The sequence below is a fragment of the Chlorocebus sabaeus genome, chromosome 4 (assembly GCF_047675955.1).
Source record: "Chlorocebus sabaeus isolate Y175 chromosome 4, mChlSab1.0.hap1, whole genome shotgun sequence".
Classification (NCBI taxonomy): domain Eukaryota; kingdom Metazoa; phylum Chordata; class Mammalia; order Primates; family Cercopithecidae; genus Chlorocebus; species Chlorocebus sabaeus.
In genome coordinates, this window is record NC_132907.1 from 42,126,010 (window position 1) to 42,153,439 (window position 27,430).

Genomic DNA, 27,430 nt, shown 5'->3' on the forward strand with positions numbered 1-27,430 from the left:
GGAACTTTAAAGCCAGAAAGGTCCTTGGGAAGTATTCCTCATCAGGCCAAAATAGCCAAGCCTTTATGCTCCTGTATCAAGAAGTTGTTATTAGCTGTCAACTGCTCCAGGAATGACATGACCTTGAGTGAGGAGACTTTTTGCAAATGAGACAGTCCTTGAAGAGAATGACAGTTCTAATTGTCTTCTGACAAACCTCAGCTGAGGCTTTGGTTCCTTCATTGAAGGAACCAAACTGTAGCTGAGGCAATGATTTCTTCATTGAAGAGACATCCAGGTGGTAAATTTTAGTCATCACCACAAATGACATAGAACATAGCTGTCAGTTTCAAGCAATCAATTGATGAATCCATTTGTAGGTGGTTTATAAATGTATTAGTTATTCTCATGCTGTGATAAAGAACTGCCTGAGACTAGGTAGTTTATAAAGGAAAGAGGTTTAATTGACTCATAGTTCCAGACTGCTAGGGAAGCCTCATGAAACTTACAATCATGAAAGCACCTCTTCACAGGGCAGCAGGAGAGAGAATGAGTGCAAGCAGGGGAAATGCCAGATGGTTATAAAGCCACCAGGTCTCGTGAGACTCACTCATTATCACAAAAACAGCATGGGGAAATAGCCTCTATGATCCAATTACCTCCACCTGGTCCTGCCCCTGACATGCGGAGATTATCACGGTGACATTTGGGTGTGAACACAGAGCCAAACCATATCTGTGAATATAGTAGGTATTTAGGTGGAATGGACTTCATTTTATTTTCAATCACTTGATTACTGAATTTTAAGTCTCTTTCTTTCTCTCTTGCTTTTAAACTGTGAATAAAATGTGCAAACCAGTGCAAACTGGGATGCCAACAACATACATGTCAACTGTAGGAATCCTATCACCTAAATACCAATACTCATATTAAGGTTGGTGAGAAAAGCAAAATAAAGTCAATAAAAGCTACTTTGGAGGCTGGGTGCAGTGGCACATGCCTGTAATCCCAGCACTTTGGGAGGCTGAGGTGGACGAACTTGAGGTCAAGAGTTTGAGATTAGCCTGGCCAACATGGTAAAACCCCATCTCTACTAAAAATAGAAGAATTAGCTGGACTGGGCACGGTGGCTCATGCCTGTAATCCCAACAATTTGGGAGGCTGAGGCGGGTGGGTCACTTGAGCCCAGGAATTCCACGCCAGCCTGAGCAACATGGCAAAATCCTGTCTCTACGCAAAATACAAAAATTTAGCCTAGCGTGGTGCCTGTAATCCTAGCTACTCAGGATGCTGAGGCAGGAAGATCGCTTGAACTCGGAAGGCAGAGGTTGCAGTGAGCTGAGATCGTGCCACCACACTCCAGCCTGGATGACAGAGAGAGACCCTGTCTCAAAAAAAAAAAAAAAATTAGTTGGACACGACAGCAGGTGCCTATAATCCCAGCTACTTGGGAGGCTGAGGCAGGAGAATTGCTTACACCTGGAAGGCAGAGGTTGCAGTGAGCCAAGATCACACCACTGCACTCCAGCCAGGGTGACAGAGCCAGACTCCATCTCAAAAAACAAACCAACAAACAAAAAGCTACTCTAGAAACATTCCTGATCCCCCTCTCAGGAAGCACAAGCTATTCAGGATCTGTCACAAGTATGACACATCTACTTTAGGTCCTCAGGAACTGAGCCTTTGTGAGTTTGAGTGATAGGACAGGCAATAGCTTTCTTGGATCTGGACTCACTGAAACACAAAGACTCCATGAGCTGGCTGAGTGATGACTACTCATTTCTTTACTCTTTTTTATCTCTTTCTTCCTCTTCTCATTCTCTGAGATCCTCCCAACAACATGTCCCAGTATTGCTGTTGCATTTGGATAACTCAAACAATAATTCACAAATTCTGATTTGTATAATTTCCAGTATATATTTTTTAACTTCCTTAGAGAATCCCAAACTAAATAATGTTTTTCCTTTCTGTGCTTCGTTTGAAATGATCTGCATAGAAACGTCTTCAACAGTAATCTTTATGTTTCAAAAATCAAGACATTGTTTTGACTTCAAAATAATCTCAATCTTTGCTTCACAATTACACTTAGTATCTTTGCAAATGTAGAATCTTTTATTAAGGCTTTTCCTTATTTTATTAACCCTAAATATGTATTCATGAATAAACATTACTTTATGTTACACTTTGAAGTACTATTAAACGTTCTAAAATTTTATTTCAAGCATATTTTGAACAGTAGTATGTTCAAAATATATGTAGTCACTTAAAATAGCCCCCAACACAGATTTATAATCAAATTCAAGACTAGCTGAAGCAAAATAAGAACTTGGAATACAAACTTAAGCCAGATTATCTGATTTCATGATTTCTCTGCAGCAAGTTTGGCTCTGAATTATTTTCTTCACTTTGAAGAGTAAGCTCTGATTTTTCTTTATGTTGGCCAAATTATTATCTAAGGGGTCTGGGGAATCATGCCCTAAAAACCATAAATTCTCATCAGATGGGCTGACCCTGCATATCATGACTTACTTTCCAACCTAACTCTGGCATAACAAGAAAGAAAATCAAAATGTTTTACCCCAAAATATATTTCCTTACCATACCTTGAATTTACCCCACAAAGCCTCTTGTGGGAAAAATCCACATTCTATAGAGAATCCCATTTCCTCCTTGATTTCCTTCCTTCCTTTCCAGACCCAGGTGATAATCATCTTAGAGCCAGGTACCCTTTTAAGTCAGATAAGAAATATTTTACAACCTTCTCTCTCTGAAGTCTACTGTCTGAGAGCTTCCTTGGCACAATAAAATGTATTCCCCACAATCCTTGATCGTAACCTGAACACTTCCTTTCTATTGATTTCAGGTCTTCAGATAAATCAACCAATTGTCAACTAGAAAATGTTTAAATTTACCTATAGCCTGGAAGCCCTTGATTTGAGTTGTCCCACCTTTCTGAACCAAACCAATGTATTTCTTAAATGTATTTGAATGATGTCTCATGCCTCCCTAAAATGTATAAAATCAAGTTCTACCCCAATCACCTTGGACACATGTTCTCAGGACCTCCTGAGGGCTGTGTCACAAGCCATGGTCCCTCATATTCGGCTCAGAATAAATCTCTTGGCCGGGCGCGGTGGCTCAAGCCTGTAATCCCAGCACTTTGGGAGGCCGAGACGGGCGGATCACGAGGTCAGGAGATCGAGACCATCCTGGCTAACACAGTGAAACCCCGTCTCTACTAAAAACACACACACAAAAAAACTAGCCGGGCGAGGTGGCGGGCGCCTGTAGTCCCCGCTACTCGGGAGGCTGAGGCAGGAGAATGGCATAAACCCGGGAGGCGGAGCTTGCAGTGAGCTGAGATCCGGCCACTGCACTCCAGCCCGGGCGACAGAGCAAGACTCCGTCTCAAAAAAAAAAAAAAAAAAAAAAAAAAATGTCTTACAGAATTCGACTCTTTACATCAACAATAATTTGGCGCCCAAACACATGGGGCCTCAGAGAAGACTCAGGACTCACAAGGAGTTGCCCAAACTCGGAGCTAAGGTACCAGCGGGGCCCACTAAAGCCTGTCCAACTTCGAGTTTCTCCTCTGGTGGAACTGGTAAGCCCTCCTGAGCCCTGGACCCCCCTAGTTGATGGTCTTTGATTTATTCTGAGCTGGTTTTCTCCTAGGAAATTGTTTAAGGATCATAATTGAGTTTGGAGATGCATTCTAAAGGGAATTCTCTATTGCTTTTTCTCCTAAAATTTATCTTGATTTGGTTTTTCTGTGTGCATTTTCATGAGGAATGGAACTGTTGCTTTCACAGATAAATGAGAGACTAAGTTTTTCATCTCCAAAGAGAAAGGACATTTGCTCCTCCTGGCTGAAAGGCGCCCCTGGGTGACCAGGAGCCTCGTGGGAGTGTCTGGGGGGTTGATCCCCCACGATGTGCAGCGGCCCTGCAGGGAAATCCCCAACAAGAATTAATTAAAAAACGACTCGTCCAGGAAACGCATATAAGGGCTGATCACCCAGCGTTTTGAGCCCTCTTATAGGTCATAGAACTCTGGAGAGAGAAACTGAGACATGTCAGAGGGTGGAAATGACTCAGTGGTGACACACTGTGGAGTCCTGTCCACAAGGAGCACGCATCCATCCACTACAGAATAACCCCAGGCAACAGCTCAGTTTCTCCTTTTAAGAAAAAAAAAAAAAAAAAAAAAGCGGGAAACGATTTAAGAATAAGTACAAAACAAGGAGAATGATCGATCCCCTTTCGGGCACTTCATAGGTTTTGTGGCACCTCTACTTGACAAAGTTTAAGTAAAATGGAACTAATACAGTCTCTGTGCACATTTACATTAGGGAAAAAGAGTCCTAGGGTAGACCTGCAAACTGTAGAATACGTAGGTTGTATTTTCACTTCTGCCTGCTGTAAATCTGCTGTAGCTTTTCTACTGAGATAAAAACCACTGTTCAGATCTAACAGTGTTTTTGCAAGTTGGTAAAATTGTATTTATCTCATGGCTAAAGTACTGAAGTAACAGCTATGGGAACTTTGTATTTGTGTGTGTATATGTGTGTATATATTTAAAGGTCTTTATAATAATAGACTTATATTATTTTATGTTCAATTGGCAATTGAATCCGTTTTAATATCCCTCTAGCACACTAGACTAATTTTGCTATCTGATGTTTAACTGAGTTGCCTTTAATATGCAAATTAAGACCATTAGCTGACAACTGCTTAGGGTTAGATTTTTTAAAATAAGAAAAAAAGGTCTTTCAGGGATGCCCTCTCTCACCACTCCTATTCAACATAGTGTTGGAAGTTCTGGCTAGGGCAATCAGGCAAGAGAAAGAAATCAAGGGGATTCAGTTAGGAAAAGAAGAAGTCAAATTGTCCCTGTTTGCAGATGACATGATTGTATATTTAGAAAACCCTATTGTCTCAGCCCAAAATCTCCTTAAGCTGATAAGAAACTTCAGCAAAGTCTCAGGATACAAAATTAATGTGCAAAAATCACAAGCATTCTTATACACCAGTAACAGACAAACAGAGAGCCAAATCATGAATGAACTTCCATTCACAATTGCTTCAAAGAGAATAAAATACTTAATAAAATACTTAGGAATCCAACTTACAAGGGATGTAAAGGACCTCTTCAAGGAGAACTACAAAACACTGCTCAGTGAAATAAAAGAGGACATAAACAAATGGAAGAACATACCATGCTCATGGATAGGAAGAATCAATATCGTGAAAATGGCCGTACTGCCCAAGGTAATTTATATATTCAATGCCATCCCCATCAAGCTACCAATTACTTTCTTCACAGAATTGGAAAAAACTGCTTTAAAGTTCATATGGAGCCAAAAAAGAGCCCGCATCTCCAAGACAAAGGAGCCCGCATCTCCAAGACAAAAAGAGTCCACATCTCTAAGTCAAAAGAACAAAGCTGGAGGCATCACGCTACCTGACTTCAAACTATACTACAAGGCTACAGTAACCAAAACAGCATGGTACTGGTACCAAAACAGAGATATAGACCATTGGAACAGAACAGAGCCCTCAGAAATAATACCACACATCTACACCCATCTGATCTTTGATAAACCTGACCAAAGCAAGAAATGGGGAAAGGATTCCCTATTGAATAAATGGTGCTGGGAAAATTGGCTAGCCATAAGTAGAAAGCTGAAACTGGATCCTTTCCTTACTCGTTATATGAAAATTAATTCAAGATGGATTAGAGACTTAAATGTTAGACCTAATGCCCTAAAAACCCTAGAAGAAAACCTAGGTAATACCATTCAGGACATAGGCATGGGCAAGGACTTCATGTCTAAAACACCAAAAGCAATGGCAACAAAAGCCAAAATTGACAAATGGGATCTCATTAAACTAAAGAGCTTCTGCACAGCAAAAGAAACTACCATCAGAGTGAACAGGCAACCTACAGAATGGGAGAAAATTTTTGCAGTCTACTCATCTGACAAGGGGCTAATAGCCAGAATCTACAAAGAACTCAAACACATTTACAAGAAAAAACCAAACAACCCCATCAAAAAGTGGGCAAAGGATATGAACAGACATTTCTCAAAAGAGGACATTCATATAGCCAACAGACACATGAAAAAATGCTCATCATCACTGGCCATCAGAGAAATGCAAATCAAAACCACAATGAGATACCATCTCACACCAGTTAGAATGGCAATCATTAAAAAGTCAGGAAACAACAGGTGCTGGAGAGGATGTGGAGAAATAGGAACACTTTTACACTGTTGGTGGGATTATAAACTAGTTCAACCATTATGGAAAACAGTATGGCAATTCCTCAAGGATCTAGAACTAGAAGTACCATATGACCCGGCCATCCCATTACTGGGTATATACCCAAAGGATTGTAAATCATGCTGCTATAAAGACACATGCACACGTATGTTTATTGCGGCACTATTCACAATAGCAAAGACTTGGAATCAACCCAAATGTCCATCAGTGACAGACTGGATTAAGAAAATGTGGCACATATACGCCATGGAATACTATGCAGCCATAAAAAAGGATGAGTTTGTGTCATTTGTAGGGACATGGAAGCAGCTGGAAACCATCATTCTCAGCAAATTGTCGCAAGAACAGAAAACCAAACACCGCATGTTCTCACTCATAGGTGGGAACTGAACAATGAGATCACTTGGACTCGGGAAGGGGAACATCACATACCGGGGCCTATCATGGGGAGGGGGGAAGGGGAGGGATTGCATTGGGAGTTATACCTGATGTAAATAACAAGTTGATGGGTGCTGATGAGTTGATGGGTGCAGCACACCAACATGGTACAAGTATACATATGTAACAAACCTGCATGTTGTGCACATGTACCCTAGAACTTAAAGTATAATAATAAGAAGAAATAAATATTAAAAAATGCACAAATACAAAACTAAATAATTGCTTAAAACAAAATTTTATTACAAATAACGTTATTTTTAATACAAGATATTTTAAAATTTTTAAATTCTATAATCTGTTTTATTAACACTCTTCAGGTTGATATCTTAAAAGTGACAAGCTTTCTCTTTTGAAAAGGTCTTGAATGATGACTCTCTTTTTCACCTTTTTTTGGCTCCTGTAACTTTACTAATTATCTGCAGTAAGGGAGAAAAAAATTGTTTCTAAAAACAGGCAAATAAGATACGTTTTGAACATGTCTTTTATTGTGCATGCCCGTTATATCTCTAACTTTATATGTGTCATGTAGAGGTGATATTTCAATACCTAGCTGCATGAAAAAGCTCTAATCAATTAACTTACAAAAATGTAAATGCTTTTCAGATTAGTAAAAGCTAGCTCAGATGCTTTTTAATTTACATTACTTTGGTAATCTTTGGTAAAAATTAATTTGGTAAATTTAATCTCAAAATTGTCCAGTAATTTAAAAACCTTAAAGTCATGTTTAAATGCTTGTTTTCTTTTTCCCACAGAAATTTGGGTTACTAAAAAATTAAAATAGTAAAAGCATGAAATGTGCCTTTGTTAGAATTTTATAAACACAAGGATGTTAATTCTCAAAAATATGTTACTTTTTTGTTAAGAAACTATTTAAGAGTTGCTTTATAATGAAGAAAATTATACAGATAAAATGAAATAAATTAGAAAAACACAAGCCAGGGCATCAAAAGTTAACTCTGAGCCCTGTGGTTACCAAGAAAATAGTTGATGTGGGAGAACAGTAAAACCAAGTAACCATTAAAAACCAAAGGGTGTAATGCAAGGAATTGTTCCATTTTGTAGATTGGTATCATTCAGTTTCTTTAAAAATGGTGGATTGTAAAAATAACCACTTTAAGGACTAAATTCTTAATTTTAAATGCCAGAGAACTTAGGAGCTTGCCTGGATTACTGCAGGACCCACAGTTCATTACTGAATGATTACTGAGTATATGTGATCCAAATGCACAGGGGGTTATTCCTGAGAAAGCTATCAGCCTAGTAGACCAGATAATGCCATTACAAGGTCCACTTGCCTTGAGAAGGGGACTGCCCAACTCTCCCTATAAAATACCAAGTGAAATACCCCAGATGAAGCAGTTAACAAGTTTCATATGCAAGCCATGTTGGACTAGCTTTATGATAACTGGACTATCCTCCCACCAAATAGGTCTATTACCTGGGTCATGGCAAATTTGGGGGTTAAGAGGGCCCCTTTTGCATAGGTACCCCTCCCACAGAATCATAGATCTGTTTAAGAAGCCTTATCAAGTCTGCTGCCCCTCATGAGTCTTACAGATGCAACTCCCTGATGGGAACCCAAACCCTTTTCACAAGAAAAGGTAAAATTGTCTAAGGCAAAAAAAAAAAAAAAAAAAAAAAAAGGGCTTCCTGGGACCAGAACATAAAAACATACAGGTTAATAGAATTATAAAATGTTTAAACACGCTTTATGTAAGGTAGCTGTAACCCCCTTTACCTAAATGTCTTATGAAAATGATTACTATATCTAACTGAGGGATGTTTTCCCCTTTCTAGTACTATAAAACTGAAGACCTGTCAGTCTGCTCATGTAAATCCTCCACTGCATAGCCTTTTGTGTAACACATTTATCGGGGCTGATGGCAAAAACTATGAGTACTTTTCAATAACACCAACTGAGCTAGATAAGTTCTACTTGATGAGGCATTTACTATCTTGCTATGAAATGTTAACTGAAGCTACCCCTATACTAATGGAAAAAATGTTTCCCAAAGAGTTCCATGATCAAATAAAAAATAGTTTACATAAATCTTGCTACCTAATAAGTAGAGAGCCTTTTTCCTAGGACTAATTGTGAAAAGCTGCTAAATTCTATATGTCTATCTGGTTTGTAAATAACATTTCCAAGGCAAACAAACATCTTGTCTTAAAAGCTGCTGCCCTGGTTAAAGGAGGGTCAGGAAAATCTTTTTTTTTTTTTTTTTAAGTTATTTGGGTAAAGTATGTTTTTGTAAGTGAATTAAACTTTCTGAATTCTCCAAAATTTAGATTGTAATTTTATAACAGTATAGTTGTCTGCATGAGTTCAGTAATAGTTAAAAAAAAAAATTGTTTTAAGGGAAAAGCATGACATTCAATACTAGATTTCAGCCTTAACTTTTTAGGTGCAGATTAATTCATTCTTTCTTGGCCACAATAATCCTCTAAAAGGTACCAGATTATAATTTTTCTGTACATTTGTCATTGGTGCTCTAATGAAATAGGTTTCTTTTTCTGTTCTAACATATGAATTACTCTTATAACTGTCAAACTATAAATGTTATTTATCTCTCCTTGTTTTACTTCCAAGGAAACCAAAATCATGGTATTCTGAAAACCAGAGATATGGATCTCCCTCATTTGGCATCCCACTGACCCCAGATCTGTTTCACTGCTAATGCTCTGCAGCCAAAACTCTACAAGCTGCCTCCCTCTAGGCCCAGGTACTATCGTGGAAGAGGTGGGTACATAAGATTGTAAGAGACCGTTTTGAGGGATAAAATTGGGTCAAGATCAAACCCTCCAAATCAAAAAGATAGTTAAAAAAAAAAAAAATGCCTAAACGGCTGGTAAAACAATTTTAGTTGCCTTCTAAACTATTATGTGTCACTTTTGCATCCACCCCAACCATAAATTTTTCTGCTTACTATAAAATTAAAGGGAAATATTTCCTAACAGGATAAAATACCTTGTAACAAAGCCTCCTGGGTATAACACTCCCAATTATGAGTTGTGGAGATAAATCTATCTATCTATATTTTTTATTTTTCAGAACAATGTTTATGTTGTGTATAGCTAATTGCTGTAAGTCTAACACAAATGAAGCTTACAGTAGCTCAACACATAAAAGTTAAAAATAAGTTGATCTTGCAACTTTGCCTTTTGGTTTTATTGTCGGCTTTATTGATTGAGTTATTTACTTTTTGAGGAATAAACAGTCTTTACTGGACTCAGAGCAGGAGTCCGTGGGTCTTGAGGACCTCTGTATATTTGTCAGTTTTCTTCTCCACGTTCTTTTTGGCTGTTTCCATAGCCTCATGAGCTGTTTCTTTTTCCAGTAGTGGCTCTTGGTCTTCTCCTTCCTCTTCTCCTCCAGGGTGACTGTGACTGTCTGGCACTTCCAGCCAACCTCTTGAGCCAGGTGGCCCAGGTAGGCAAACTTTCTTATAGTCTTCAGATGCACGACCTTGAGGGCAGCAGGAACCACCACTTGTTTTTTCTTGTCATAGGGTGTTGGGATGCTGTCAAACACCTTGAAGCAGTCCAGGGAGGCCTGGCCTCCTTGGTCTTATGAGGCAGCATGCCTCACAGTCTGCCGGAAGATGAAGCTGGGGGCCAGGAAGTGGTGGGGACTAGGAAGTGGTGGGGCCAGGAAGTGGTAGATGCCTCGGGAAGGGTTGCTATTCATCCCCTTGCAGAGGAAGGCCAGGTACTTCAACTTGTTTCTGTAGACATTGCCAGAAATGTTAATGCCCCTGCAGCATATGACCACCACCTTCCAGCCAGCTTAGCCACCATGGCAGTCAGGAAGCCCAGGAGATGGCTTCAACCACAGAGCTCCAGGCCTTGCCCCTACACCATCTTCAGCAGCCACCTGGGAAAGGAGTTCCCTGTTTTTAGATGAAACAGGGAAGGGTATGGGGCCCCCTCACCCCTGAGGTATCTCTGCCAGATTTCCCTGGAACCCTGTTTGAAAACCACAGATCAATTTCAATCCTCATTGTCCATATGAGGAAACAGAAGCCAAAATAATAGAAAGAACCAAGATGACCTTGTGCAGAGGGAACAGCAGGATTAGGACTTCACCCTCCTAATTCTTGGGGTTCTGCTATTTCCTGCTCCCTACTCTGCTATGAAGAACAAAGCCAAGGTGTGAAGTTACAGGGACTGTGCAGGGTCTGACCTGCAGGGCTGTAGGGGACCGTTTACCACAAGAAGCCAGTAGCCAGGTATGGTGGCTCACACCTGTAATCCCAGCACTTTGGGAGGCCAAAGAAAGTGAACGACTTGAGCCCAGGAGTTCCAGACCTACTTGAACAACATGACAAAACCCTGTCCCTACAAAAAACACAAAAACAATTAGCCGAGGGTGGTGGCACATGCCTGCAGTCCCAGCCACTTGGGAGGCTGAGGTAGGAGGCTGTAGTGGGCCGTGGTTGCACCACTGCACTCCAGTCTGGGCAACACAGTGCGATCCCATCTCAAGAAAGAAGAAGACAAAAAGAAGCCACTAGCCTGGCATTACTCAGCTCAGTCAACAAAACAAAACATTTGTTTTTTTTTTTTTTTTTCTGGAAAAGGAATTACAAACATTTTTCCAAGGGCACATCTAGCATGTCTCCCAGAAATGTACCTGCCTTAGTATCCCTTCCATACCCAGGAACTAGCTGCAGGGCTCTTGCATCGGGTTGAACCCCAAGAGTGCACCAACAAGCAACGCAAGGTGGTGTGGAGCAACATGCTGTTTTAATGAGGATCTGGGTGCAGGCGGGCTGAGGCCTAAAATGGCATCACCACCAAATGAGGATGGGGCAGGGGTTTTATAGTCTCCTGTAAACAGGAAGTGTCTCAGTCTGATGTAACTGCTACGCAGTACCCAAATGGAGTCTCTCTTGATCTTCAGGAGTACGTGTCTTCTGGCTAGCTCTCTTCTTGCTTTTGCTATCTTGCTGATGCTTGCTGCTGGCACAAGTGGTCTTACACCTTGGAACTGGGCCTGAGAAGGGAGGAGTTATTCATTCCCTTAAGCTTTCAGGCCGCAGGGAGAATCTTTCATTCCTGTCTATTTGGTTATCAAAAAGGGAAAAGGGATGACTTTGTCACTACTTTAAATGTGACATAGGAGTGGCATGGGCACCTTGGAAAAAGATAAACTTAACTTTGGGGTATTCTTGGGAGATAGGTTGGTATCCATTGTGTCATTGTAGCAGGAACATCATCTAGATTGTCTGGCAGCTAACTGCAGTTTCAACAAGAATTTTAATGGCTTTTATTATCAGTGGGATAACATAGGTGAGAAACAGGAAGAACCCAGTGATGAAGACTACTGTCCCTACCAGCGTTTTAAATCTTCCTAAATTAGAAGACCACCTTCCTAGAAGATTTGTTGGGTCCAATCCCTTCCAGGTTTGGACTGGTACAGGGGCTACTTTTCTGATGTTTAAAGCAATTTCTAGTACTGCTTTTCTGTTATCATCTATGTTAAGACAACAATTGGAGATATGAAACTTACCACAGGCCCCACCTTCTTCTGCTAATAAGCAGTCTAGTGCCAGCCTGTTTTGATAAATTGCCACATGCATTTGGCTTTGTTATTACACGAGAATTTCCAGGGCTGAGGCGGTTTGGTTGGTTATTATCTCTAGAATCACCGTTAGTCTAATTCTTCTATTTAGCATATATATGGCAGTTGCAATAACCCCATGAATCATCCTCAGCCCAAGTGGCAGGACTGTAATATTCGATGATCTGCTGTGGAGGCCATTCTTCCTATTGCCATCTTTGGCTTCTTTCTACCTTTAAGGATCCTTTTGTTGTTGTTGTTTAGGTTATTATATACAGGGACTCTGAGGGTGTTGCCTGCTGTTAATGTTTCTGAGGCAGGAGGAACCTTGGATGTGAGCTTGACTCATGTGCGATGGACCCAGTGGGGGAGTTCTTGGATTCTCACTGCAGTTGGCATGCTGAGTATCAGTGTAGGGGTCTGTCCACTTCAGTTGTAGCTTTTTGTGAGGGTCAGGTTGGAAGATAAACACGTCTGTCCTACAAGACAGTTATGCTGAGAGGACAAGGAGGTGTTGACAGGGAGGGGCACAGCCTCATTTGCTACTTCATGAATGAAAGACCGTGTCTCGATTAAGGAGAGGAGGTAATTCCCGAGTGGCTCAGAGCCTGCTAAGGGTGGTGGCCCTAAGACAAAAGTCTGGCCATACATGATTTCAAAGGGACTTTAAAAAGAGGGTGCTTTTGGTGTTGAGTGGAGTCTCATGAGGGTGAAAGGGAGATTTTTTTTTTTTTTTTTTGTCCACAACTGGCAGGTTTCTAGAGTGAACTTGCTGAGTTGGGCTTTAAGGACAGTTTTTTTTTTTTTTAAATTTGCCTGAAGATTGAGGCCTGTAGGGTATGTGGAGAACCCATTTTATGCCTTAGGATATAGAGACGCCTTGGGTAATTTGGCTGATGAAGGTGGGCTTGTTATCAGACCAGATGGATGTTGGGAGACCAAAATGGGGAATTATATGCATGATGAGAGACTGTGTGATGACATTTGCACCTTCTGAACTTGTTGGGAATGCTTCTACCTATCCAGAGAAAGTACAGACAAAGACTAGAAGATAGTAGAGCCATTTATCAGGCCACATGTGAGTGAAGTATACTTGCCAATCTTACTGGGTACCTGGCCCCAGGCTTGGTGGGTAGGAAAAGGCAGTGGCCGGAGGGAGCCCTTGTGTGAGTGCCAGATAGAGTAGGACTGGGTAATTTCTCAAACACGGCTGGAAAAGTAAGGACAAGTGAGAATATGGTGGAGAAGTTGCAAGAGAGGTTTGTAACCAACATGGAAAGAGTTGAAGCTTTGGAAGTGAGGAAGGCTTTGAGAGTGAGGAAGAATGAAGCACCCTTCCTTGACATGCCATGGTCCTTGCTTTTGAATGTTTTGGGCATGGAAGTCCTCCTTTTCTTCTGAGGAATAAAGAGGAAAGAACAAGGAAAGGGACAGAAACTGGGCTTACATGCATTGTAGGACTACTTGTTTGGCTACATGATCTGCTAGCACGTTTCCAGCTAATATAGTATTGTCTGGGGTTTGGTGACCCCTGCAATGAATGATGGCAACTTTCTGTGGGAGCCTGGCAGCTTGAAGTAGTTTGCTGACAAGAGAGCCATTTATGACAGTAGTGTTTTTTGCAGTTAGAAAACCCTGTTCTTTCCAGATGGACAAGTGTGAGTGTACTATGTGGAACACATAACAAGAATTTGAATATATGTTGATCTGTTGTCTGGCTGCTAGAGTGAGAGCTTGAGTGAGGGTGATGAGTTCAGCTTTTTGGGAGGTGGTGCCTAGGAGGAGCAGCTTGGCTTCAATAGTGGTGGGGTGACACTACAGAATAGCCGGCATCCTGGCATCCTTTATGTAGGAAGGAACTGCCATCTACAAACCAAGTAAAGGAGGCACCTGGAAGGGATTGGTCTGTTAGGTTTGGAAAAGGTATGAGAAAGGTTTGAACATTGTTCACACAGAAGCATGTAGGGTCTTTGGCTGTTGTAGCTTCAGGTAAGATTATGGCCAGGTTTAGATGGGAACTGGTTAGCACGGTGATGTGGGGAGTTTCTATGAATAGAGCATATAGTTGGAGGAGCCGTGGGGCAGATGAGACTTAGTACACTGCGGTGAGCTAGCATGTCTTTGATGTTAAGGGTTGACTAAACTGTTAGGTTGGCATGAAGAGATAGTTTTAGGCTTTCAAGGGTGAGGACAGTAGCTGCCGCCAATGCTTGGAGGCAGGCAGGCCATCTGAAGACTGTGACTTTGAATTGTTTGGAGAGGTAGGCAACAACTTGAAGGGTGGATCCCTTAGACTGAGTTAGAACACCTAGTGCATCTCCATGCTGTTCATCAGTATAAATGGAGGAACGTTTGGTGAGGTCTGGGAGAGTGAGGACAGGCGCTGAGGTGAGAGCCTTCTGCAGTAGATGGAAAGGTTGGGTAATCAGCTGTGCAGGGTTTAAAGGCTCCTGGAGAAGGCCTTTAGTGGCTTGGTATAACGGTTTGGCAAATAGAGCAAAAGAGGGAACCTAGAGTCTAAAATATCTCGCTAGTCCTAGAAAAGAGAGAATTTCTTGTTTAGTCTGTGGAGGCAGGAAGGATTGGAGAAGGGATATGCGGTCAGTTGTGAGCCCTCAGGTTCATGGGGTAAGTGCTAGGCCTAGATAGGTGACTAAAGTGGTGCATATTTGTGCCTTTTAAGGGGAGACCCAGTACCCCCGCTCTGTCAGGAAATTTAAAAGAGAGAGTATGGGCATTGCAGTCCTTTTGAGAGGGCTACATAGGAGCAGATCATCAACATATTGAAGGAGAGTGGACAGTTTTAGGGATAAGGTACAGAGGTCATGAACAAGGGCCTGTCTAAAAAGGTGGGGGCAGTTTCTAAAACCTTAAGGTAGTATGCACCAGGTGAGCTGACACAAAAGGTTGGTTTTCCCATGTAAAGGCAAAGAGGTTTTGGGAAGCAAGGTGTAAAGGAATTGTGAAAAAAGCATCCTTTAGTTTTAGAACAGAAAAATGGGTGGTGTGAGAGGAAATTGCAGAAAGTAAAGTATATGGGTTAGGATCTATGGGACATACTGGGAGTATAGCCTGGTTAATGAGCCTGAGGTCCTGGACTAAGGGATAAGTTCCATCGGGCTTTTTAACAGGTAGAACTGGTGTGTTAAAAGGGGAGCTTGTTGGGCAGAGTAAGTCATTGATGAGGAGGCGAGAAATGATAGACTTTAGGCCTAGAGGAGCTGCTTAAGGGATTGGATGCTGCTTCTGTGATAGGAACTGGGTGGGCTCTTTAAGGGTAATGTGGACAGGGGTGTCATGTTCTGTGACTGAGAGTGTAGAAGTATCCCAAACCATGGGGTGAAGTACAGATAGGGGATGAGGAAAGGTTGCATGTTTTAGGGTAGGAGGTTGGAGTAGAAGAAAGCTGTAAGTACCAGAGGTGTCTGGGTGGATGCGTTGGGTACTATGGGGAATGTGGAAGTAGAGAGTGGTCTGGAGTTTTGAAAGGATGTCTCTGTCTAGGAGTGGAGTTGGGCATGAGGACAGGACTTAAAAAGAGTGAGTGAAAGAAAAGGTGTGCAGGGAGCAGAAAAGTGGAGAGGGGCTCGGGGTTTGGAGACTGGTCCTCAATTCCCACAATAGAGACTTGGGTGGACTGGGTGGGTCCTGAAAAATTAGATAAAACAGAGTAGGTTGCCCCGGTATTAATTCAAAAAACATACGGGCCTACCTGCCACCATCAGAGTTACCCTTGGCTCAAATTAAGAGATGGTAGTTGCTGGGGCATCCATTCCAGGGCACCATCAGTCTTCAGTGGCAAGGCCACTGAGATCTGAGTAGGTTTTGGCCAGCTCAGGAAGGGATGGGTGTGGTCGTTGTGGGGGCTGCTTACAGTCTGACTTCCAGTGGGGTCCTCTGCAGAGGGGGCACAGGCTGGTGGGCTTACCTGGGTTTCAGCATTGTTTGGACCAGTGGCCTTCACTGCCACACTTGAAACAGGTGTCAGGTGGAGATGGATTGCTAGGAGGCTTCCATGTGGAGCTGTGGCCCCATGGCCCTGTAGGGCTCCTGATGACAGAGGCAAGCATTTGAAAATCTGCCTGTTTTTGCCTTTTACTTTCCTCATCATGATTGTTAAAGAATTTGAAGGCTAAATTCAGAAGGTCTCATTGTGGGATTTGAGGGCCATCGTCAAGCTTCTGAAGCTGGCATCAAATATCGGATATGGATTGGGAGATGAACCAAAGTTTTAAAAGTGGTTCCTTCTGGGCTAGCTGGGTCTAGGTTGGTGTACTTTCTTATGGCTTCAGTTAAATGAGAGAGAAAAAGGGCTAGGTTTTTGACAGGACATTGGGTGATTTCTGAAAGTTTTTCATAGTTGACTGCTTTATGGGCACCCTTTTTGAGTCCTGCAAGGAGACACACAATCATGTGGTCTCGATGGTGGCATCCAGGGGCTCCATCTTGATAAACTCAGTGGTGGTACTGGTTGGAGACTGCCTCTGCACCAGTAGGTAGGGCAGGAGCTTGGTGATGTATCAGCACGTGCTTGAGCTAGGGTCCAGATAAGGTCCAGGTCTTCTGGGGTGAGGGTGGAAGAGAGCATAACATAGAGATCATGCCAGGTTAGTTCATAAGACTGGGTAAGGTACTGAAACTTTCTAATGTAAGAGGTAGGGTCTTCTGGTAATGAACCAAGTCCTTCGTTAATTTGAGAGCAAGCAGTGAGGGAGAAGGGAACATGAACTCTAACAACACTTTCTGTTCTTGCTACTTCCCAAAGGGGGCACTGCAGCACAGGCACTGAAGTAAGGGTAGAGCATGGGCCAAAGATGGCACCTGAGTGAGTATGGGTGGGAGAGAAGGAAGAACTTGGAAGTCCTTCTTGCTGAGGGTTTGAAGGGGGAATTAGGGTTGAATGAACAGGCAGTGGAAGATAGATAGAGGGGAAAGGTGGCAGGATGGGTTTATAAGCCTCAGGAGAGGGCGGTGTGGGAGAACATTGGGTACAGGCAATCCTAGAATTGTCCTGAGGAGGGGATGGTGTAGAAAAAAGAAGTGGATACTCCTGCCTGGGAAGATGGCGGCTGGGAAAATGGCTACCAGGAAGACAGCTGCTGAGAAGATAAAAAGGAGGCTGGGGGGTTAAAGAAGATGGTTGAGAAGGAGAAGTAGGGGTTGGGAGGGGTAGGCAGCAGTCTGCTGGATCAATGGAGGAAAAAGAGGTGGGGTCGGGAGGAGAAAGGTGATCTGGGTGGCAAGAATGGAGAATAATTTGAACAGGTGAGCAAGAATTGCAGAGGTCACGTTGTGATCTGAGTGCAAAAAGGCCTGGACAAAAAGACCTCCCCATTTCTCCAATGATCAGCAATAATTGCTTAAAGCAGTTAAAATTGTAAAGTCGAATGTTCCATTTGCAGGCCATTTGGACCCATTATCCAATTTGTTTTGTGTCCAGACTGAATTGCAAAAAAAGACAAGGCATTTAGGGCAGATATCTTGCCTGAGGCCTAAGGTTTGTAGGTTTTTTTGCGAGGCAGCCTCGAGGGCTGGCCTTTGGAATGGAAGACTGGGAATTTCCCATAACAGAGGGTCAGCTTGGGAGAACAGGAAAAAGGAGACCATCCTGGACAGCCAGAGGGAGACAATAAAAGGAGCAATTGTCACCTCTGCCTTTTTCATTCCCAGAATGGGATCAAATGACTTAGAGGCCTCTCCCTAAAACCAGATGATCAGCGAGTGCCTGGCACCTGCCGGGAGCGTTCTTGGACCAACATTGGATTTTCAAACCAGAGAAACCAAAAGAGGTCATGCGGATTTTTTCCTGTTAACCAGGCTCCCGGGGAAACTTACCAGTAGGCGAGATCAATGACCGATGTGCATGCACAGAGAGACGACTGAGGAGCTTCCTTTGTCTGGCTGCTGTGACCTGCTCTCTGGGGTGGAGGGGTAGGTCCACTGGGGACATGGACTGGAGCCCCTCCTGAGTTTCGGCACCAGACACAAGGCTCTTGTATTGGTTCGAACCCCAAGAGTGCACCAACAAAAACACAAAGCGGTGTAGAGCAACACGCTGTTTTAGTGAGTGCCTGGGTGCAGGCTGGCTGAAGCCTAAAATGGTGTCACCCCCAAATGAGGACGGGGCAGGGGTTTTACAGTCTCCTATAAACAGGAGGTGTCTCAGTCTGATGTAACTGCTATGCCTCTCTCTTGATCTTTAGGGGGTAAAAGTCTTCTTGCCAGCTCTCTTCCTGCTTTTGCTATCTTGCCGACACTCACTGCTTGCGCAAGTCGTCTTGCACCTTGGGACTGGGGCTGAAAAGGGGGACTTATTCATTATCTTAAGCTTTCAGGCCCCAGGGAGAACATTTCACTAGCTAGAAGGAGCCTGAAGGAAATCTGGTTTCATCATAAATATGATGATGGATTTCACAGTGCCACAGTATTGTCAGTTTTTTAAAACTTTACTTAAAATAATAATTTTCAGAAGTAATGAATACCTGTCTATATCCATTCTTATCTGGCCTAGAGCAATTAATTGGCTATAAATCTTTTGACTCTTAAGGCCCTCAGTCATACGGAGTCCTGCCAAGAAAAAAAAAATGACACTGTAGAATTATATGACCTTTCATGTGACAAAACCTTTTGTCTCCCAAATACCAGTATATGATGCAATACAAAAGTGGGGGTGGGGGAATAGATTTGTCTACTGTTAACAAGTCTATAATAATTTAGATACCAAGGACTAGGCGTTTCTTGCATTTAATTTACATCTTCCTCAGGATGCTATACTTATGGAGATAAACTAGCCAGAAAAGAGATTAAATTTATTAAATTATAATTCAATGTTGGTCCCACAATTTCCAAATAAGATTTATCGTAGGGTTCAAATAACCCTTAATAAGGAAGGTAAACACATTGTGGATCTGATCAAAGAATATGATGACGCATGCAGGGTTTTCTTTCTGGCGATGGGGTTGTTAATTGCTCTCTGAGTCCACCTATAACCTTGGATGCCCAAATCTTCACTGTCTTTATGATAGACATTTTCTTGTAAATGTTATGCCAAATACAGCAGAAGGAAAGGCACAATTAAAGACCCAGGTAATGATAGCTCAGAAAATAGATGTGATCCGGCTTTTTTTTTTTTTTTTTTTTTTTTTTTTTTTGGCTAAACCGTAAGCCTGACCATTTCACCCCTTAAAGAATTGGCTATTACATCAGGTCAGGCCGTGTCCTTCCCCTAATTTCAAATCGCTAATGCTTCAAACTATTACCATCAAATCAGAGGACTCCAGGAACAAGGCTTCCTAGCACTGTGGGACCCTGCTAGATGGCCAAATTAGACAACTCTCGGAATGAGCCTTCCTAGCGCTGTAGGATCTGCTGCTGTTTGCTGGCCTGCATGTGCATTCTATGGAATGCCTTTTAACCAAGAGCGGGAACTGAGGACTAAGCTCTGAATTTTTTTTTTTTTTTAATCTTGCCCAAATTCCTATCTAAGGGGTCTAGGAAGTCATGCCCCACAGGACATAAATTCTTGTCAGATGGGTTTTATTTAACCCTGTATGTGGTGACTTACTTTCCATTCTGACTCTGGCATAACAAGAAAGAAAATCAAATGTTTTACCCCAAAATATATTTCCTTGCCCTACTTTGATATTGCCCCTCAAAGTCTCTTGTGGGAAAAAAACACATTCTATAGAGAATCCCTTTCCCCTTTGTTTTCCTTCTTCTTTTCCAGATCCAGGAGATAATCAACTAAGAGACGGGGACCCTTTTAGGTCAGATAAGGAATATTTTACAACCTGCTTTCTGTAAGTCTACTATCTGAGAGTTTCCTCTGCACAATAAAACTTATTCTCCACAATCCTGGATCTTAACCTGAACACTTCCTTTCTATTGATTTCAGGTCTTCAGATAAGCTCAACCAATTGTCAACCAGAACATGTTTAAACTTGCCTATAGCCTAGAAGCCCCCACTTTGAATTGTCCCACCTTTCTGAACCAAATCAATGTATTTCTTAGATGTATTTGATTGATATCTTATGTCTCCCTAAAATATAGAAAATCAAGCTGTATGTTGATCACCTTGGGCACATGTTCGCAAGACCTGAGAACTGTGTCATGGGCCATGGTCACTTATATTTAGCTCAGAATCAATCTCTTAAAATATCTTACAGAGTTTGACTCTTTTCATTGACAACTTCAAGTGTGGACTTCATACGTCTGGTTTTAGTCCCAGTGCCTTCGATATTCAAGAAGAAATTGTCCTCAACAGGATAAAGAGTATTTCCTTAAAATACACAGTTTGCATCAACTGACTTATTTGTATTTTTTTACCTCTGCAGTTCAGACTACTTATAAACATTCATTAATCAGCCATCTGTCCTTAGTTCAAGTATTTCATAATTTAAAAACCATAAATTGCTTTGGAGTGTACACTCATCTCTGTGCTTAGAACATTTTGAAATATTGACAACGTATACTTAAAGACGGTTTTGATCGTTATAAACTTAGTTCCATTCATCTAGTTACAATGCATACAGCTATGATAGCCATAAATATATCAATACAAAGAGACTGAAAAGGCAATATTGGTTAAATACAGATAAAAATGTCAATGAAGACTTGCACACCAGGAGGACATTTGAGGGTGATTTTTACATGAATCTTTGGCTTGGGCTTCTTAGTGGGCTGGGTTGTAATGGAAGCATGTTGCCCAAGTGGTATGGAAAGCTCTTGAGAGAAGAGCTTAGGAATGGAGACATTAAATGACAAATAGAAATCCTTCACCTATTGAGTTTTATCATGTACAAAAGGCAGCACTTTAACATGTATGACTTTTATTACATCTACTAAGTAGGAATAACTTATTTCTCCACTATATTGCATGACTATATCTGCATCAATCCTCTTTTTTGCATGCAGGGAAATGCCAGAGAAGTAGCAAGAAAGAGGCCTTGGCCTCCATAATCACTCTTCATGGAAGGGAGAAAAGGAGAAAGAGAGGGAAGAGAAAATTCCCAGATAACCATAATTTCTCTACCGTATCACTGAGAAAATACTTTATTTCCAGGAACATTGACAAAAAAAGAGAATAAACTCATATGTTGCTGATGACTTGGACTTGGCAAGAAAGCTTACACGGGCTTTTTCTAATCATGTGGTAATATCATGTTAGGTGGCAGATCCTTTAATTGCCTTAATACTTTGTGATCCCAGTGGTTAGATATACTTTGTAGATGTGAGATGCATAAAAACATATTTTGTTATCACACAGCATTTTGAGTTTGCTTTTTCCATAGAACCTGAATGCTTTTATGTCTTCTGTGTCTTAGAGATGAGTAAAAACAAACAAAAAAATCCACTATTTTTATAGTACTTTGTCCTCTGTTCTCTGTTTTACATCTACTTTTTAATAGTTTTTTTTTTAACTCTTCAGAAGAGATTTCAAACTTTTCTTCACAAGAGATTTAAAATTAAGACTGCTATTATTTTTTTGAGGCACTTTCTGTAGACCCTTCTTTCCCCACCAGTTTGTGTTTGGTATACTGTAGATGCTGTGAGGATTTAATCAAATTAAAATATGTGTTTCCTGCCAGGGTCAACTACAGCCTCTGAAGATTCTTTGTGCAAATTTGACAAAGGTATCCCTTCCCCGGCAGTGAGAGCTCTGCACAAGAGTATGTAGCCTGGAGAGCAGAGTACAGACTAGATTTCTGACCCTGCTTAGACATTAGCTGGGTGCTTAACTGGAGGAAAAAAAAAAAAAAAAAAAAAAAAAAAGATTTGTAACACTACATGTCTGACATGAGACAGTGGGAAGGTCTGATCCAGGTACTCAGGTTTCCAGGTGGTAGAGGCTTTCTCACTGTGGCGTGATCCCATCTAAAATAGCCTTAGTGAGTGTCAAGCAAGGGGAGAAGAGACAGAGGGGTAAAGAACCAGCCATGCTTTGGCCTTATACCCACTGATCATTGGCAGGACTAGCCACACGGCCTTGCCTAACTACAAAGGGGCTGACAAATTCAGGAGAGCAAACAGAACATTTTGTGGGCACTATTATCTCTATCAAAGCTACAATCTTTGAGGGATATATTTTTAGATGTTTTTATCCCTAGAGTACTTAGCATAGTGCTCTATACACAGAAACCACTCGAAACATTCATCATATTGAATTCATTAAATTGTTTGACTTGACCCATTTTGCTTTTCTTTTGCATGTTGTTTGCCAACTTTAAAAGGAAACCTGGCTTTTTGAAAGCCTCTTACTTCCCTATTGGATCTATTGTAGAAAGGTGACACGTAAAGGGATGTGCATTGATAAATTTCCCTTTGGGACTGTCTAGAAGCTGTGACAGAAAAGAATAAAGTAGAAAAAGAGAAATAAGACCTCTTACTTACCTCTCTGTATCGGAAACAAATGCTTTAAAATAAAACTGAAAACAGAGATGAGGGAAAAGTCAGAACTGGTTCTCACCATGAGATACTGTTACTCATAAACATAGTAAGAGTCTTCTCTTTGCCAAAACATCTGTTTGTTGTTGTGTAGACATGGCCTTTCCGATGTGATCTACATTTAAAAGTATGTTATTACATATTGATCTATGACTAAAGGTTACACATGGAATCTTGTGAAATTTACTGATGGCTTTATCTCTGGGAGGTAGAGCTTAAAATATTCAAGTAACTCTCAAGCTAAATCTTTGAAGCTGTGGGAAAGGAGCTGAAGTTGGAAACACACATGTGCTCTATCCACATCAGCAGAGATATTGCATGTAAAGTGCAAGAGTATTCACACATCTAACTGTGAGATAACTCATCTATGCCCACTCTGGATGGGACTGACATGGGAAGTGGAAGGAAATTGGGGAAGAAACAATCTTTGATACTGTTGACAGTCCTTTACCCCTTGGTCTTTGAGTTTCTTTTTTTTTCTGTGACTTTAGTTCCTTCCTGCTTCTACTCTTCCCTCTCTAACCATTCTATTCCTCTTTTCCTGCCCTGGCTGCTAGACAGTCCTCAAGGAAATGTATCAACATGCATAGCTTTATGTGTCACCTTTGTGCAATAGGTGCAATCTATATTTGCAAGCAATAAATGTAGGACTTTAGTTTCCCAGTGCATAGCATCTAGGAAATTATCAACATAAATTTCAAAAGTTATAGGTCTGGTCTGGCTTTGACATTATCTCTCATTGGGGTTTGGGGGCAAATTATTTAACCTCCCTGAGCTTTGGTTTCCTTTTATATGAAATAAAAATAATAAATGCATCTTGCTTATACTTGCAGAGCTGTTGTATGAGTAAAGAGTGAAAATGGTGAGAAAAGACTATTTAATGTATGGCCAGTCCTATAAAAAATACTCGAAATATTACTGAGAAAAAAAATTTGAAGCCATAGCCCTGACCACTCTTTCCAGCATCAGTTCTGAATTTCCACCTATTTACTTGGTATCTTAAGTACCTTAACGTCAACTTCTTCAGAAGCAAATTCTATCTCCCCATTTTCCATGATATTTACCTTCCCCTCATCCATCTCTCGAGCTTCCTTTATTTGTCCATGTCATCACCACCCATCCATTTTTTTTCTCACCTGGGAGCCTGTCATCTATAACTCATCTCTCTACTGAACCCTCATACTTGCCTTATCCAATCAGTTTACAGATCTTGTCGATATTTCCTCTAAAATGCTGCTGAGTCTATACACTATTACGTTCAGATTGCTACCACTCTTCTGTCCTGTTCAGATCCTAACCATTTGTCTTCTTCCTTCAGCCTGTCATCAGCATCTTACCTCTATATCAGTGATGATTCATTATGGGAAGAGACCAGTAGCTGTTCCTGGTCCCTTCCCTTTGGCAATGACTGTGGAGAAAATCTGTATATTAGATAGACCCGATACTTTAGTCCCTTCTGATCTGAACATGTGCCTCAGAGTCTGTAGTCATAATATATTTCAGTCGACCAAAAAAACAAAAACTCTTAAATAAAAATACAAAGGTATTTTTAAGCTCCTGGTACAGGAATTTGGTGCACTATAAGCCTATTTGAAGAGGAAATGGACTAGTATTTTCCCTTTAGTGAAACTAACATTTTATCTGAAACCAAGGAGGGAATAGCTGCAAAACTACAAGACTATATGTGTGTCACTTGCTTCCAAGTTAGTAATGTCAATGAATTACAATGGGATTTTTGTTTACCTAAGTTCAGGCAATGGTCTCTGCATCCTAGGTCTTAAGCTGTACCTCCTTGTGCCCTGACATATGTGTTCACTGTGAAAAAATCGTGTGTTTACTTTGTGAGACCAGAAATGAAGATAAAACAAAAAAGTCTCAAAACTCTCTAGTGTGTTTATTATTTCATCTGTGTATCTCCTGAAAAGCCTTGTTTTTCACTCATGATATAAAAACTTTCTAACCAATTAAAGACAACTTCAGGTTTCATACATGCAAACTGAAGAGCTGTGCTTTCTTCACATGTTTCACATTAGATCAATTTTTTCATCAGTGAGAAACAAAGTGGTAGATTGAGTTCCTAGCAGGGGCTAATCTAGAAATATCAAAGTATTGAGAGATTAATGCAACATGAAGACTCAGAGTCAACAGGGTTTCTTTCACTTCAGAAACACTAATATACCACGATGGAAAATCCCCAGTGACATTCCAAGGAGTGGTGTATCTTTGTATTTCCAAAATGCTAGTTTATCTGCTTTCATTTTGAGTGAATGACTACATAGGCACTGACCTTTTGAGTTTTATCTTACAATACTGATGCTGAGATAAATAGCCATTTCAGCGTTAAATTTGTCTTCTTCTTGAGATTGATTCTGTTTTCTACCAAATAATATTATAAAAATTGGTTGCAGTTTCAAAACTTCCTAGACCATTTATTCATTTACTTTCAAGAAAAGCCTTTCCTCTTCATGAGCAATAAAGAGGTGATAAAAATTAAAAGTAGAGGATATTTGCATAGCTTTTATCCCATGCTAGTCATTGTTCTAAGCCCATTACATATGTTAACTTATTTAATTGTCACATTAACTCTACAAAGTAGATATCATTATTATACCCATTTACCTATGAAGAAAGTAAGGCAGCATAGAGAAATAAAAAGGCATGGCTCCCCATCTTGCATCTCATCTTGTTCAAGCATGAGACTCCAAAGTCCCTCACTCTCACAACTGTTAACTTATTTATTCCTGTTTTTATTAGGAGTTGTCACAGCATACATCATTCATTCAAAAAATATTCTTTTAGCACATACTGTGTACCAAACACCAAGTAGACTTAGAGAGCAAAGATAAAGGCATGGTCCCTGAGGAAGAAGATCTCCTAACCTAGTGAGGGAGACACCAGCCAAAGGATAATTGTATGTGTGAGACCATAGCAAAGGAGCATGTTAATGAGACTCCCAAGCCAGGGATGGAAGCTAGGAAAGAAGGTGGAGTGACCCATGTCCTGAAGGTCAAGTATGAGAAGGCATGTGGCTCAGGGAGCAGAACATGGGGAGTAGGAAGATGTGAAAAGACATCTGAGTAGATTGGTGTGACTGGAGTACAGGCTAAAAAAGAAATTGGGCTTTGGAGTTTCCTTCAGCTTCACTTTTCTACTAATTTGTCAGGTGACTTAGGACACTTACTCTGACCATTCGTTTCCTCATCTTTAAATGAGAAATGATAGTTACCCCAAACACTTGTCATGAGGATTAAATGAAATAATGTATGTGTATTAGTTTCCTGTGACTGCTATAAAAATTAACACAAACTCGGTGACTTAATGCAACAGAAATTTATTGTCTTATAGTTCTGAAGACCGGAAGTCTGAAATCAGTATCAGTGGATTGAATTCAAGATTCCAGGAGAGCTGCACTCCTCCAGACGGTCTGGAGGAGAATCGGTTTCTTGTCTCTTTTGGCTCTTGGTAGCTTCTGGCAGTCCTTGGCTTGTGACTGCATCACTGCAATTTCTGCTTCCATGGCCACATAATCTTCTCATCTTCTTCAGTGTAACACCCTCTGCCTCTCTCTTATGAGGACACCTGTGATTACATCTAGGGCCCACCTGGATAATCTAGGATAATCTCACCCTCTCAAGATCCATCTGCAAGGATCCCTTTTCCATATAAGGAAACATTTTAAGGTTCCAGGAATTAGAACATTTCAGGGTGGTGGGCAATTATTCTGCCTACTACACTACGTAGAGGATCTATGCATATCAGAGGTCCTCAATACATGCTAATTTGCACCTCTCTGTATTACAGTTGTGCTGGGGCATCAAAGAGCCTTAATCTGAATGGTTAGATTTTATTTCTGCTGGCCTCTCTTCCTATTCCTAAGAAAGGGTTAGACAGCTTTGGTCTTCCAGACAAGCTTGACAATATAAAAATAAAAAGAACACAAAGATGAATAGCTTTGTGACAATGCAGGAAATAGTTTTTGTTTATTTTGCTAATGCAGTCTAAACCATTGAGATTACTGTGTTGAGGTCACAATGGTGGTATATTTCAGAAAGGGTTTCTTTTCTACGATTTATATTCCAGGCATGGCAATAGGCTTTGTGTGCAATTTAGAGTAGTTATCTATTGATCTTGTTTTCTCTAAGTGTTACTCATTCTCCTTTGCCCATCAGCATATGGGAAGAATAATCATTGCAAAGGTCAAGTAGCACTTAGGAGTAATTTAAGAGTCAAAGCACGAGGCTATGAGCTTGGGGATATTGCTCAACCTTATACAGACTCATCAACTCTTACATTTATTTTGACAAAGAGACAAATATTTTCATAACTCACTGACCCTAAGTCAAGAGACAAAATCTCAAGGATTTGAGATAAAATATTTATTGCCCTGAAAAAGTAAAAATTTAAATTCACTTAGAAAATTACTGTTAATGGGCTCCGGTCTACAGCTCTCAGTGAGATCAATGCAAAAGGCAGGTGATTTCTGCATTCCCAACTGAGGTACCCAGCTCATCTCACTGGGACTGGTTAGACAGTGGGTACAGCCCTTGGATGGCGAGCAAAAGCAGAGTGGGGCATTGCCTCACCCAGGAAGCACAAGGGGTTAGGGAACTGTCTCCCCTAGCCAAGGGAAGCCATGAGGGACTGTGCCATGAAGAAACAGTGCACTCCAGCCCAGATACTATGATATTCCCATGGTCTTTGCAACCCACAGAGTGGGAGA

The 27,430-nt window shown here is 41.1% G+C and overlaps 2 pseudogenes; both read right to left on the reverse strand.

Annotated features, from left to right (window-relative positions):
* Positions 1 to 9,934: 9,934 nt before the first annotated feature.
* LOC103221306 (large ribosomal subunit protein uL13 pseudogene) lies at positions 9,935 to 10,565 on the reverse strand (annotated as a pseudogene).
* Positions 10,566 to 15,994: 5,429 nt separating this feature from the next.
* LOC140711541 (transcription factor NF-E4 pseudogene) lies at positions 15,995 to 23,789 on the reverse strand (annotated as a pseudogene).
* Between the last annotated feature and the right edge of the window lie 3,641 nt (positions 23,790 to 27,430).